Source organism: Physella acuta, unplaced genomic scaffold (assembly GCF_028476545.2).
Source record: "Physella acuta isolate Inbredline_101_S28 unplaced genomic scaffold, ASM2847654v3 ptg000699l, whole genome shotgun sequence".
NCBI classification, from domain to species: Eukaryota; Metazoa; Mollusca; class Gastropoda; family Physidae; genus Physella; species Physella acuta.
Genome location: NW_026732218.1, coordinates 645777 through 657962, shown reverse-complemented (window position 1 = coordinate 657962; position 12186 = coordinate 645777). Strand labels below are relative to the sequence as shown.

The 12186-nt window shown below is 35.1% G+C and overlaps 2 non-coding genes and 1 pseudogene across 2 annotated transcripts; 1 reads left to right on the top strand and 2 right to left on the bottom strand.

The window, feature by feature from the left end:
* Positions 1 to 775: 775 nt before the first annotated feature.
* On the bottom strand, positions 776 to 847 carry Trnag-ucc (transfer RNA glycine (anticodon UCC)). The gene has a single exon. It is a non-coding gene; the product is annotated as a tRNA-Gly (tRNA).
* A 1035-nt stretch (positions 848 to 1882) lies between these two features.
* LOC131949503 (ras-related GTP-binding protein C-like) lies at positions 1883 to 5020 on the bottom strand (annotated as a pseudogene).
* Positions 5021 to 12114: 7094 nt separating this feature from the next.
* Positions 12115 to 12186, top strand: Trnag-ucc (transfer RNA glycine (anticodon UCC)). Its single transcript has one exon. It is a non-coding gene; the product is annotated as a tRNA-Gly (tRNA).

Below are 12186 nucleotides of genomic sequence, written 5' to 3'. Positions count from 1 at the left end.
AGAGGCAAGAGCTGCCGGGCTTATAAAGAGAGCTGCCCAAAAGCGAGTTGGATGGAGACGTGTGACGTCAAATGAAAGTAATATTAGTCATTCATTGTGATCAGCTGATCCGAAGGGTCAAGAATTTATTTTCAACCATTTAAATGTGAGCGTGTAAAGGTCAGTATAATTGCCTTCCAAGCAGTCGATGCGGGTTCGATTCTCGGCTGACGCACATTTTTTAATTGCATAGATCAAAGATGTATTTTCAAATGGATTGAACATTCCTAACCCTGTCGTATACGCAGTTTCAAGTATAGAAGACGTCTTGTAAAAAGGGCTAAAATCGTTTTACACCTCATTAAGACAGTCAATATTTCAGAAATAAATCGATTAAATAATTAATAGGAGAACAAAAACTGGCACTTTTAAAGCCGAGTGTTTATGTCTGTGGGAGGGGGGGGGGGGTTGATTAAGAGAAAGAACGGAGTTGTTATGTGACGTGTGACTTAATTTTATGTGAATTGTAGGGAGTGGTAGTTTTGGTCATTCGGTCTACGTATCAACAGTGAGGTATGCGGATATTAGTTTATTATTCTAGGATCATTAAAAGTTCAAATTAACTATTATAGATTTTTTAAATATAGTAAAATATAAAAAATAGCATGCGTCAGCCATGAATCGAACCCGAATCGACAGTGAGGTATGCGGATATTAGTTTATTATTCTAGCCTCATTAAAAGTTCAAATTAACTATTATAGATTTAAAAAAAAGAGCAAAATATAAAAAATAGCTTGCGTCAGCCGGGAATCGAACCCGGATCGACTGCTTGGAAGGCAACCATGCTGACCTTTACACCACCGACGCGTATGCAAGTTTGAAAAATGGAAAAGAAATGTGAAACTCAGATTTATGACTACACCGCCTACCAATCACACGTTGATAATGATTGAATGATTAATTGATTGATTTATCCTGTTTATTATGAATTAATTAATCTATATTTTATCCGAAGTGAAAAACTGTAAAACTAAAATATTGTCGGCTAGGTACATCCTTATATATTTTTGTCATTTGGAAAAACAAAACAAAAACATCCTACAGAAACACCAGTTGATCAATATTTGAACTTACATCCTGTATTTCTGTTAATGCTCGAAAGTTGTAATATATAACAGAAAAATCTGATTGTTTTGGTTGTAATAACTATGGAATTTAAAAAAGTAAGCTTCGCGAATCGAACCCGGATCGACTGCTTGGAAGGCAACCATGCTGACCTTCACACCACCGACGCTGATACGTGGTCACGCTCAGTTTGTTTTAAATTATGATTTGCTAATGATTTGACAGTGATTGATTTGGGTATTGACCTTGTGGTCCTCCATCGACCACATTACACTGTGGGGTGCGGGTGGGGGGTGGGGGGGGGTGGGGGAAGAGAAACTTCAACTGGAAATTTCCAATTTGTATAAGTCAACTATTGACAATATCAGACGTTTTAAAGACATGATTAAGAAACATGCTTGGAATGTTTTAATGTAATTAGCAGCTATAAATAAGAATTCCATGTTATGGTTTCTTTGATATCATGTTTTAAAGACATGCATAAGAAACATGCTAGGAAAAATCTAAGATAGCCTTGGGTAATCTGAAATTATTATGTCTGGACAATCACTACTTAAGTCAAAAAACATTAGTAAACAGAGGTAAACACATGAGGTTTTAGCATTAAAACTAAACAATGTATAATTTATTTTTCTCTTTGTTACATCTAAACCAAGAAATTCAGTAAGGTAAAAACAAGTGGCAGCTATAAAGAGAAGCTTATGTAAGCTACTACTAATAATAAAGCATATTTCTTTCTTCTAGCTTCGGCTTCAAATTCTAGGGTGAAATTTCATGAGTGATTTATTGAACTCTTGGCACACACTGATCCATTTCTAAATTATTATCATCAGAGAACAGAGATTTTAAAATGTAGGTTCATAGAATTGTTATCCATTCACCTGTTGAAAGGATTTAGGAATTCACTTAATCATCATAGTCCTCCTGTAAAACAGAGCCATTTAATAACGAGTGTCCGATAGCTGCAGGTATCCCATTTGTTTGTCCACCCAATGAAGAGTCCAGCAAGCCATCCGTTTGTCCATTTACAAGTAGGTCCATCTGTGGATGGCCAGTGCTTTTGTTTGCCTGTTTATTGCGAGCCACAAAAACTTCTTGAATAGCTGCCCGAAAACACTTAAAGTTGTACTCAATGACACCTCTGTTCTCGCAGCCATCCTCTCTGAGTATACATAAGAGTGCTAAGTGCCGGTTGACCTCCCGAAGAAACAGCACTGTACTGGAGTTTAGTTTGATAAATGAAGCCGACCTGAGTTTATTCCGAACGAAATGAAATTTATATAATTTATATAGAAAATATATACTTTTAACAGTGTCCGCCCCTCCTCGAAGAAAGTCTACCGCCCCCCCCCCCCGAAAATTTCAAGTGCCCCCCCGGAGAAAAAAGTCTGGAAGAAACACTGAAGCCGACTCATTGTCAAATGCACCATCATCACCAGCACCGTATATACAAGACATATCAATGACAACGTCAATCATATCGCAGAACATATCGTGACATTGCATATCAACTGGTGAACTGTCTGTGGCGATGTAAGTTTTAGTAAAGACATCAAAGAGGAAAGCCTTCTCAATTTTTGAGTTAGAAAAATGCACCATCATCACCAGCACCGTATATACAAGACATATCAATGACAACGTCAATCACATCGCAGCACAATTCGTAACATTGCATATCTACTGGTGAATTGTCTGTGGCGATGTAAATTTGACTAACGACATCAAAGAGGAAAACCTGCTCAATTTTTTAGTTAGAGATGACAATGTCCAACTTGTTCTCCCGGACAGCCAACTGGTGGATCAGCTTCTGTACAACCTTGCTGAAGGCTTCAAATATTGAATGCTCGTAGATGTTGGTTAAGTGACAACTTAGTCTGATATTATCCATCCCCGCGTCTGCTAGCTCATCTGTTGCTCTCTGCAGAATGTCTCTCTGTGTTTCTATCTTGTTGTCATCAGACAGCCCATCCACTTTGTGGATAAACACTTCAAATTTTATATTCTCATTAATTTTGTGGGCATGGGTCACTGCCATCTGTAACCTGGATAATGCTTCCATGTAGTCATCTTGAGCATCAATAACAAAAATTAGGGCGCCACATCCACAAAAGATATACCCTGAGTCGAAGGCAGCATCGAAGAAATCAATTTGGCCAGGAATATCCCAGATTTGAAACTGGACAAATGATGAATTGGAAATATCATCTTTGACAATTTTATTGGTACTTTCCAGGAACAAAGTCTTATTTGGTGACACTTTATGGAAGACAACCTTTTGTATTGATGACTTGCTACCAGAGGCGTAGCGACCCTTCCCGGCGCCCGGGGACATACTTTCAATTTGGCGCCCCCCTCGGGAGCAAATTTTCGATTTGCACCCGCCCCCCCCCCCCCCCTCGAACTTTTCATTTGCACCCCCCCTCAAATTTTCGATTTGCACCCCCCTCGAACTTTTCATTTGCACCCCCCCTCACACTTTCAATTTGGCGCCCCCCTAAGGTCGGCGCCCGGGTACATATGTCCCCCCACCCCCCCTCGCTACGCCTCTGCTTGCCACTTCTTCTAAGACCCAATAACAAAATCCTTGGCTTCTCATCCCCAGGACTCACTTCTCCTTCAATGTCAGTCTCTTCAGGTCCATAACCAAACCCTTTGGGGAATGACCCTACATATGTGTCTGCTTGATCGTCCACAAAGGACAATTTTACTGTTCAGCTGTTCATGTGATTCTCTATATTCAGCAAAGAATTACAGTAACTTTTTTTTAGATATCTTGATAGTTTTCAAGAGATCGTGTTTTTCTTTCCTCATCATGTGACTTACGATCTAACATCTAAATCTATCACTTCCCATATATCTAAATATTCAGTACTTTTATTTACGGCACAATTGTGATTTAAGATAATTAGGGTACTCAAGTATCACAGGGTTACTAATTTATGTAAGAAAGCGGTTAGCCTAAAAATAAATATAAAATTTTCCTCCGTAATTTAACTTTTTTTTTTAAATTTTTTTTTTTACATAAAATTAGCTGTATACTTGAAGATTTAAAAAAATAAGGTTGCCAATATTGTGAACGTTAACGACCGTCATTGACAACGTATCGTTAGAATTTTAACAATAAAACTGTAATAAAACAACTGCGTTTTTGTTTTCTTATATGGTAAACTTGTTTATTTAAATTAGATAAAAATATTCTTATTTTTAAATTATGCAACAAAACTTTTTTTTTTTGTTTAAAAAGAAAATACTTAGTCTTATACATTTTATATGAGCTTTATACTTTCCGAAGTATTATTAAAAATATTATCGAGAATACATTTTAGCTTCCCTTTAAGATGGTTATATTTTAACATGGGAGATAATACATTTATTCGAAGTTAGGCAATCATTGAACTCATTCGTTGTGTTGTCAGGAAAATACCCCTTATGCTAAAGACAATTTACCTCGCTCAGTTAGATGGGTGTGATGTTTTATGGTCTCATTAGCAGATATTTTAAGAAATCATTTATGTCCCTATTAGAAATTATTACAATTTTATTGTCTGTTTTATTTTCATTTTGTTACAAAGACGGCTTATTTACGAGTATATGTCACGAATGGTTTTTTAATAGAATTTTTTTGGTTTACCTATCAAAATATTGTTGATTTAAATTTTAATACTAAGGAAATATGAACTACATTATCTTTTTTTTTTTAAATTCAGTGCCTTATTTTATTCAAGTCGCATGTTTTACATTTTTAAATGATTGTTATGATAGGTCTAGTACATTTTAAAGCTTTAATGTGTTCAGTTCTATGCCCAGCCGCCTTTAGCTTCCTTATCGTGAGTCAGGTACCTATTAGAGCTGGTTGGACTCAGGGGGTTTCCACTGACTTGTGACACCAAACAGGTCAATCTTCAAATCAATCATCGTCGATTCAACCACTGTCCGATCGAAATTTTAAATAAATCTAAGTTGGTATATGTATCGGTGTCGGTGGTGTAAAGGTCAGCGTGGTTGCCTTCCAAGCAGTCGATCCGGGTTCGATTCCCGGCTGACGCAATTATATATATATTTTTTTACTTTACTTCTTGTTTTAGAAAACTTTTTTTTTTAAATCGTAATAGAAGTTAATTAGAATACTTTTTTTTGACAGAGTTTAGACAGGATTTTGAAAAACATACCGATGTATTAAGAAAAATTCAATGTAAGTGTGAAGGCGTTTGAAGGCTGAAGTGTGACGTCATTTTTTGTGACGGAGGCAGGTAAAAATCGTCCAAAAAGATTAATGTCATTTATAGATGACATCTTAAAGAAATAAAAATGTTTATTATTTAATCACTATTAACAAATGATTATACATCTGCGTTGTAATCTTTTTTCTTCTAGTTGTACAACGGCGTCGGTGGTGTAAAGGTCAGCATGGTTGCCTTCCATGCAGTCGATCCGGGTTCGATTCCCGGCTGATGCATGCATGTTTTTTTTAAACAACATCTTGTGATAAATCAAGTTTAAACTGTAACTATAAACCATTCTCCCCCCCCCCCCCTCCAACACCATTTCTGAAAACTTGGAGTTACATTACACAAGTCTTTTGAATGAAATACACCAGTGAAGAATATTATTAGCCTTTTTAGAACTTGATGTTGAAAACTGAACAGTGAACAATAATTTATTAGTAAATGAAACAGTTGCTGATTTAATTTTGTTATTGTTCATTGTGTACATAAAACATCGCGTACAAAACAACCCAAATCATGTTAAAAAAACGTGTAATACTGTTTAGTTTAGAAACATAAATATCTACGTACATCATTTAACTATAACAAATGCAGTTTTCTGAACAAGTTTATCTTTTGCAATGTAGAGCAGTGGTTCTTAACCTGAGTTCGATCGAAACCCAAGTGTTCGGTGAATGCGCTTATGAAACTGGTAACTCCAAAAAGGTTAAGAACCACTGTTCTAGAATGTGTATATAGATGGTTGCTACACCATCTTTTAAAGCTGATTAGAAGTTGATTCAATGTACTCAGGAGGTTATTGATGTAGGGTAATGATAGCTGTTTACTTTTTAACACGTTTTTATTAACTCAGCTTCGCGTGTGTTTGTTTGTTGTTAAAATTGACATCGAAAATTAGCCCAATTCTGATTGCTCTATAGATCTGAAATTTGGCATGCAGGCTACTTTCGCCTAACAATTTCAGATGCAATCATAAAAACTAGCAATTAGAGACCGTAATTAGCTTAATTTAATTACGCCCAAAGGACCATAAAATTGAGGACATGATTTCTAAAGATACCGACAAGACTGAAGGCCTATTGACACAGTTACTTCGGCCCCAATCGATGTGAGCGCGCTGGCCGTGATCGTATAGTGGTTAGTACTTCGCGTTGTGGCCGCGACAACCCAGGTTCGAATCCTGGTCGCTCAAGATTTTTAGTCCGTGTATTTATAAACACTTAGTCAAGTCATACTTAATCAAGTCATTGGATAAAGTAGAAAATAAACTATATAAAAAACTTTTTTTTTAAAAACCACGTTTTTCATGTGTAGCAACGGACTAAAAAGGAGAAAATAAAATACTTAAAAATTTAAAAAAAAAAAAAAAAACGTTTTTCTTGTGGACTAAAAAGTAGAAAATAACTATTTACATACATTTGATGACAAAAAACGTGGGTTGGGCAGATGGGTCGGGAAATTTTATGGTGAACGTACCCACGTTTTTTGTCATCAAATGTATGTAAATAGTTATTTTCTACTTTTTAGTCCACAAGAAAAACGTGGTTTTTTAAAAAGTTTTTTTTTAAGTATTTTATATGCCACTTCTTTCAACAGTTTTGTAATGTTTTGTCATTTTGTCAAGTAAAAATAATACAAACTCGAGACCGTTGGGATAGCGGTCAAGCGCTCTACCACCAAACCATGCCATCCCATAACATCAAGTGTTGGCTTGTCCATGATAGGTGTGAGAACTACTCCATTATCATCATCATCATCATTATCATCATCATCATCATCATTATCATCATCATCATTATCATCATCATTATCATCATCATCATCCCTGAGGCCCCTTGTGGAAAATGGACACATTTATATCTCTCCATCTCAGTAGGTTTTAGGGCGATTCCTCCAAGTTTGGTCCAGAACATTTCGGCTACTTCTGCTTCACTGACAACTGATCTTTTCAAACTACTCCATTAGTTTATACAATGCTACATCTATATGAGTTCAATTTCTAATGCGTAAATGTGGGACTACAGCCTTCTGATTATTTGTTTGATCACCAAAATAAATGCAATAATGGGAAATGGGAAATTAGATATTTTAGCAACATATGTTTTTATTAAAAAGAGAAAGTTTGTTTTACATTCTCATTTTCATTGCATGCTAAAAGTTTGTTGTTATAAAGTTTTTTACAATGGTTATTTAACTAGAATCTAGTAATGTTATTAAAATGATTTGAGATGTGCTTTATTTGTAGTGGCTGTTTGCTTGAAGATTTTTTTTTTTTTTTTTTTTTTTTTTTTTTTTTAGAGGATGTTATATTGTTTAATACAAATAAACAACCAGGATATTCCCCATTCATTGACCTCTATTGTGTATTTTATTATGGAAAACCATTGTTTTAATTTTCTTGGCCATTCCTATTAACTTCATTTTTTTTTTTTTTTTTTTTTTTTAATATCTTTATTTTCAAATAGAAATCATTACATCAATATATACAAATGTGTGTGTGCTTGACTTAGTGTGTATTTAACATAGTTCAAACATTAATAAAAATTGTCATTACATGTCTTGAAGATAAAAAAAAAACTGTTGACTATTCGAAATTCCAAGGAAGCGCTGTCGAAGGCGTATCGTTAAACTTTAAACAATAAAAATGTAATAAAACAACTAGGTTTTTATTTTCTTATATGGTCAATCTGTTTATTAATATTAGACAAAAATTCTAATTACAAATTAAACAACATAAGTTTATTTTTTATACCTTAATAAAGAAAACACTTAGACTTATAAACTTTATATATGCTTTATAGTTCCCAAAGTATTAATTAAAATATTAACGAGAATACATTTTAGCTTCCCTTTAATATTGTTACATACTAACATGGGAGATAATAAATTTATTCTTGGTAAGGCAATCATTGAAATTATTCGTTGTGTTGTCGCCTACACTCAAGACAATTTACCCATCTCAGATTGATACATCATAAGGGTTAGATGGGCGTAGGGGCGTAGCGAGGGGGGGATGCGAACCGCACCGGGTCATACCATTTAGGGGGGTGACACCAAGGCAAAAAATAGCAAAATATATGCAGATTAATTATAATTCCACTTAATTAAGTGATTAATTCGAGGTTTAAATAGTCTTTTAAGAGGTGCAAATCGAAAGTTTGAGGTGGGGTGCAAATTGAAAATTGAAAGTTTGTCCCCGGGAAGGGTCGCTACGCCTCTGGGGGGTGACACCATTAAGTGCCGCACCGGGTGACACCGACCTCGCTACGCCACTGGATGGGGGAGATGTCTTATGGTCTCGATCTCAGATATTTTGAGAAATCATTTACGTCCGTACCAGAAATTATTATAAATTATTATACAAAGACGGCTTATTTATGAGTATATGTTACGTATGGTTTTTAAATAAAAATATTGTTGATTTAAATTGTAATACAAAGAAAATAAATATACGATAGTATTTAAATTCAGTGCATTGTTTTAATTAAGTCGTATGTTTTGCTCTTTAAAATGTTGGTTATGATAGGCCTATTAAATTTTAAAAGATTTACATTTGGTAAATATGTCCTCTTTAGATCAAACGAACCATTGGGCAGATGAAGTAGAGTTCATATGTTTCTTGACCTCGGCATATAAAGGGATAATGTGGTTAGCACTATACCCAGCCGCCTTTACTTTCCCTAATGTGAGTTACCCACCAGAACTGGGTGGACTCAGGGCGTTCCACTGTCTTTGACCCGGATTCGAACACGAGACTTTCTGGTTAGTAGTCTAGTGCCCTACCTCTAGGCAGGTGTATAAAAAACAAATCTTTGCTTTTGTAGCCTAAATCGAAAAAAATGAAAGATCCCAATTGAATCCCGTTACATTTTAAACATTTGTTTAAAGACTTAGTTTTTAAAATTCCTGACTCACTAATAAAACACAAAGTATTTTTTTCTGTTGAAGACAATTAATAATAGGATATCCCTTTCTCATTCTTCACAGTTTTTAAATTATTTTTTTGGTTACCTTTTTAGTTTAAACCCTTGTATCTCATGATAACAACCTCACTGCTAAAACGTGTTAAATGCACGGACATACGTGAAGTCGCTCAAGACGTTTAACTAAGCTCGTCAACTTTTAATGTAAACATCATATAGTGAGTCTAGTAAATAATTGGCAATTAATTAAGTAAATCTCTTGGATTACTGCTATTTTGCCAAAGGAATAATCTGTACTCAGTGCACTGAGTTAACGCTTTTTTTTTGTATCGTCTGAAATTCTATTGTTTTCGATATTTAAGTAAAACTTTATTTTTTAAGCTAAAACAATCAAACAAAAATATAAGCATATCCAGAAAATCATTCAATGAGATTATCTAAATAACTTTATGATTAGATAGGCCTACTGCATTCGAAAACGACAGATGTAAAATGATACCAATTATAGGGGAGGGATATAATACTTTTTTGAGCTACGCAATTTTACGCGGCTGTTTCCCCTAGACTGTAAAACTAAAGAAGGTAGTTTAAGAGAATACATTCTTTTAGTTAACGTAACAAAGCGTTGAGCCAGTAAAATAAATTTTAGTGGGTTTCCTTTTTCAAAGGCACATGGTAATAAAAATGTTTCTTTTTTAAAATTTAAATTTAGATGTTAAATGAAAACAAATTCAACATTTATATAAATCAATGCATTAAATAATCAATAAATGCATCAATAAATACCCGGTGCGGCCCGCATCCCCCCCCCCCTCCATCGCTACGCATCTGATATTTGTGAATTATAAGGCGTTCTTTTTTTAAATAATTGCATAGATAGTTTCTTCAAAATAATCAAATTTTCTTTTTATTATAATATATCACAACTTTTGTATTTCACAGAAATACATGATGTAAGTTCGAATATTGATCAACTAGTTTATCTGCATATTTTTTTTTAATTTATTTTTTTTAATTTTGTATTTCCAAACAACGATTTACTAGTAACGGGTCTATTTTCAAATTAATAACTGTCGAATTAATCACTATTGAGCTTAGCTGTATATCGGCAACGGTGGTGTAAAGGTTAGCATGGTTGCCTTCCAAGCAGTCGATCCGGGTTCGATTCCCGGCTGACGCAGTTGATTTTTGAAACTGCATAGATATTAGCTCCAAAAGATTCCAATATTTCTTTTATAAATGAAAATCTCCGAGCATTTACTGAAATACAATACGTAAGTTCAAATATTGATAAACAGGTTTATCTGAAAGATTTTTATTTTGAATTTTCAAATGACAAATTTCTTCCAGCATGTTTAGACACAGTGGCGTAGCGAGGTCGGTGTCACCCGGTGCGGCACTTAATGGTGTCACCCCCCCCCCCTCCCCCAGAGACGTATAGACCCTTCCCTTGGGACAAACTTTCAAATTTTTGATTTGCACCCCCCCTTCCCACCCCCCCCCCCTCAAACTTTCGATTTGCACCCCCCCCCCCCCCAGCTCAAGTTTTTCTCTATACATTTTCCTATTTTTTGCATTGGTGTCACCCCCCCCCCCTTAAATTGTGTCAACCGGTGCTATCCCCAGCCCCCGCCCACCCCCTTGCTACGCCTCTGTTTAGGCATTCTAATTTCAGGCCCTAATAAGCCAAAAAATAATTTAGTTTTACATTATTTTTATATCGGATAAAAGTTGGCTTAAATTAGTTCTTAATAAACAGGATAAATTAAAAAAAATTAAAACAATTGACAATTATTCAGGCACGGTCAAAGTGTGATTGGCAGGTTGTGTAGTCGTGTACTAGGTTAAATTGTTATTATAAACGTGTTTATATTTGTTACTTTACTGTTCATGTTAATAAAATAAAGTGCGATATTTTTGTTGTGGCTGTTGACTTCTAGTTTTAAAAAAAATGTTTTAGATGTACAATCCGGAAAGTCTTAATACATATAAAGGCGTTAATTTATGACGATAAAAATGCAATAAAACAACGCGTTTTTGTTTTCGTATGTAGTCACCCTGTTTATTGATTTAAAAGAATTCTCCAATTACTAAATCAAACAACCAAACATTGTTTTTTGTTAATAAACAAAACACACTTCTATAAAATAGAAATTTCCAGTTGAACTCCCCCCCCCCCCCCTCCCAGGACTGTGACTACAAATATGTCAATATCCGAATCAATCACAAAATAATCACTATCCGATTTGAATTTGAATGAAATTGATCGCTATGTATCGGCGTCGGTGGTGTAAAGGTCAGCATGGTTGCCTTCCAAGCAGTCGATCCGGGTTCTATTCCCGGCTGACGCAAATACATTTTTTATTTTTTTACTTTATTTCTTGTTTTTGAAAACTTTTGTTATTTTAAAAAATCGCAATAGAAACATTTGTTAGAATACTTTATGTTGACAGGGTTCAGACAGGATTTTGGAAAACATAACGATGTATTAAGTAAAAATTCAACTGTAATTGTGAGGGCGTTTGTAGGCTGAAGTGTGACGTCATTTTTCTTAATAAATTTATTTCTTTCTGAAATATTGACTGAGCTCCGACAACATTGAGTATATTATGATGCAGAATTTCTTTATTACAAAAATAGTTTTTAAAAAATCGACCTACATATTGAGAATCAGCTTCATACATTACTTTATAAAATGAGAAATTTTCCGCCACCCTCCCCCCTCCCACCGCCTTGAAATGTGCCGTAGTTTACTGACGACGTCAGTGCCTAAATCAATCACTGTCAACGACTGATTATAATGTTGTACGTCTCTAGCTACTGATTGGGTTTGTCAGAGGGCGGCCACACTTTAATGTCGGCGTCGGTGGTGTAAAGGTTAGCATGGTTGCCTTCCAAGCAGTCGATCCGGGTTCGATTCCCGGCTGACGCA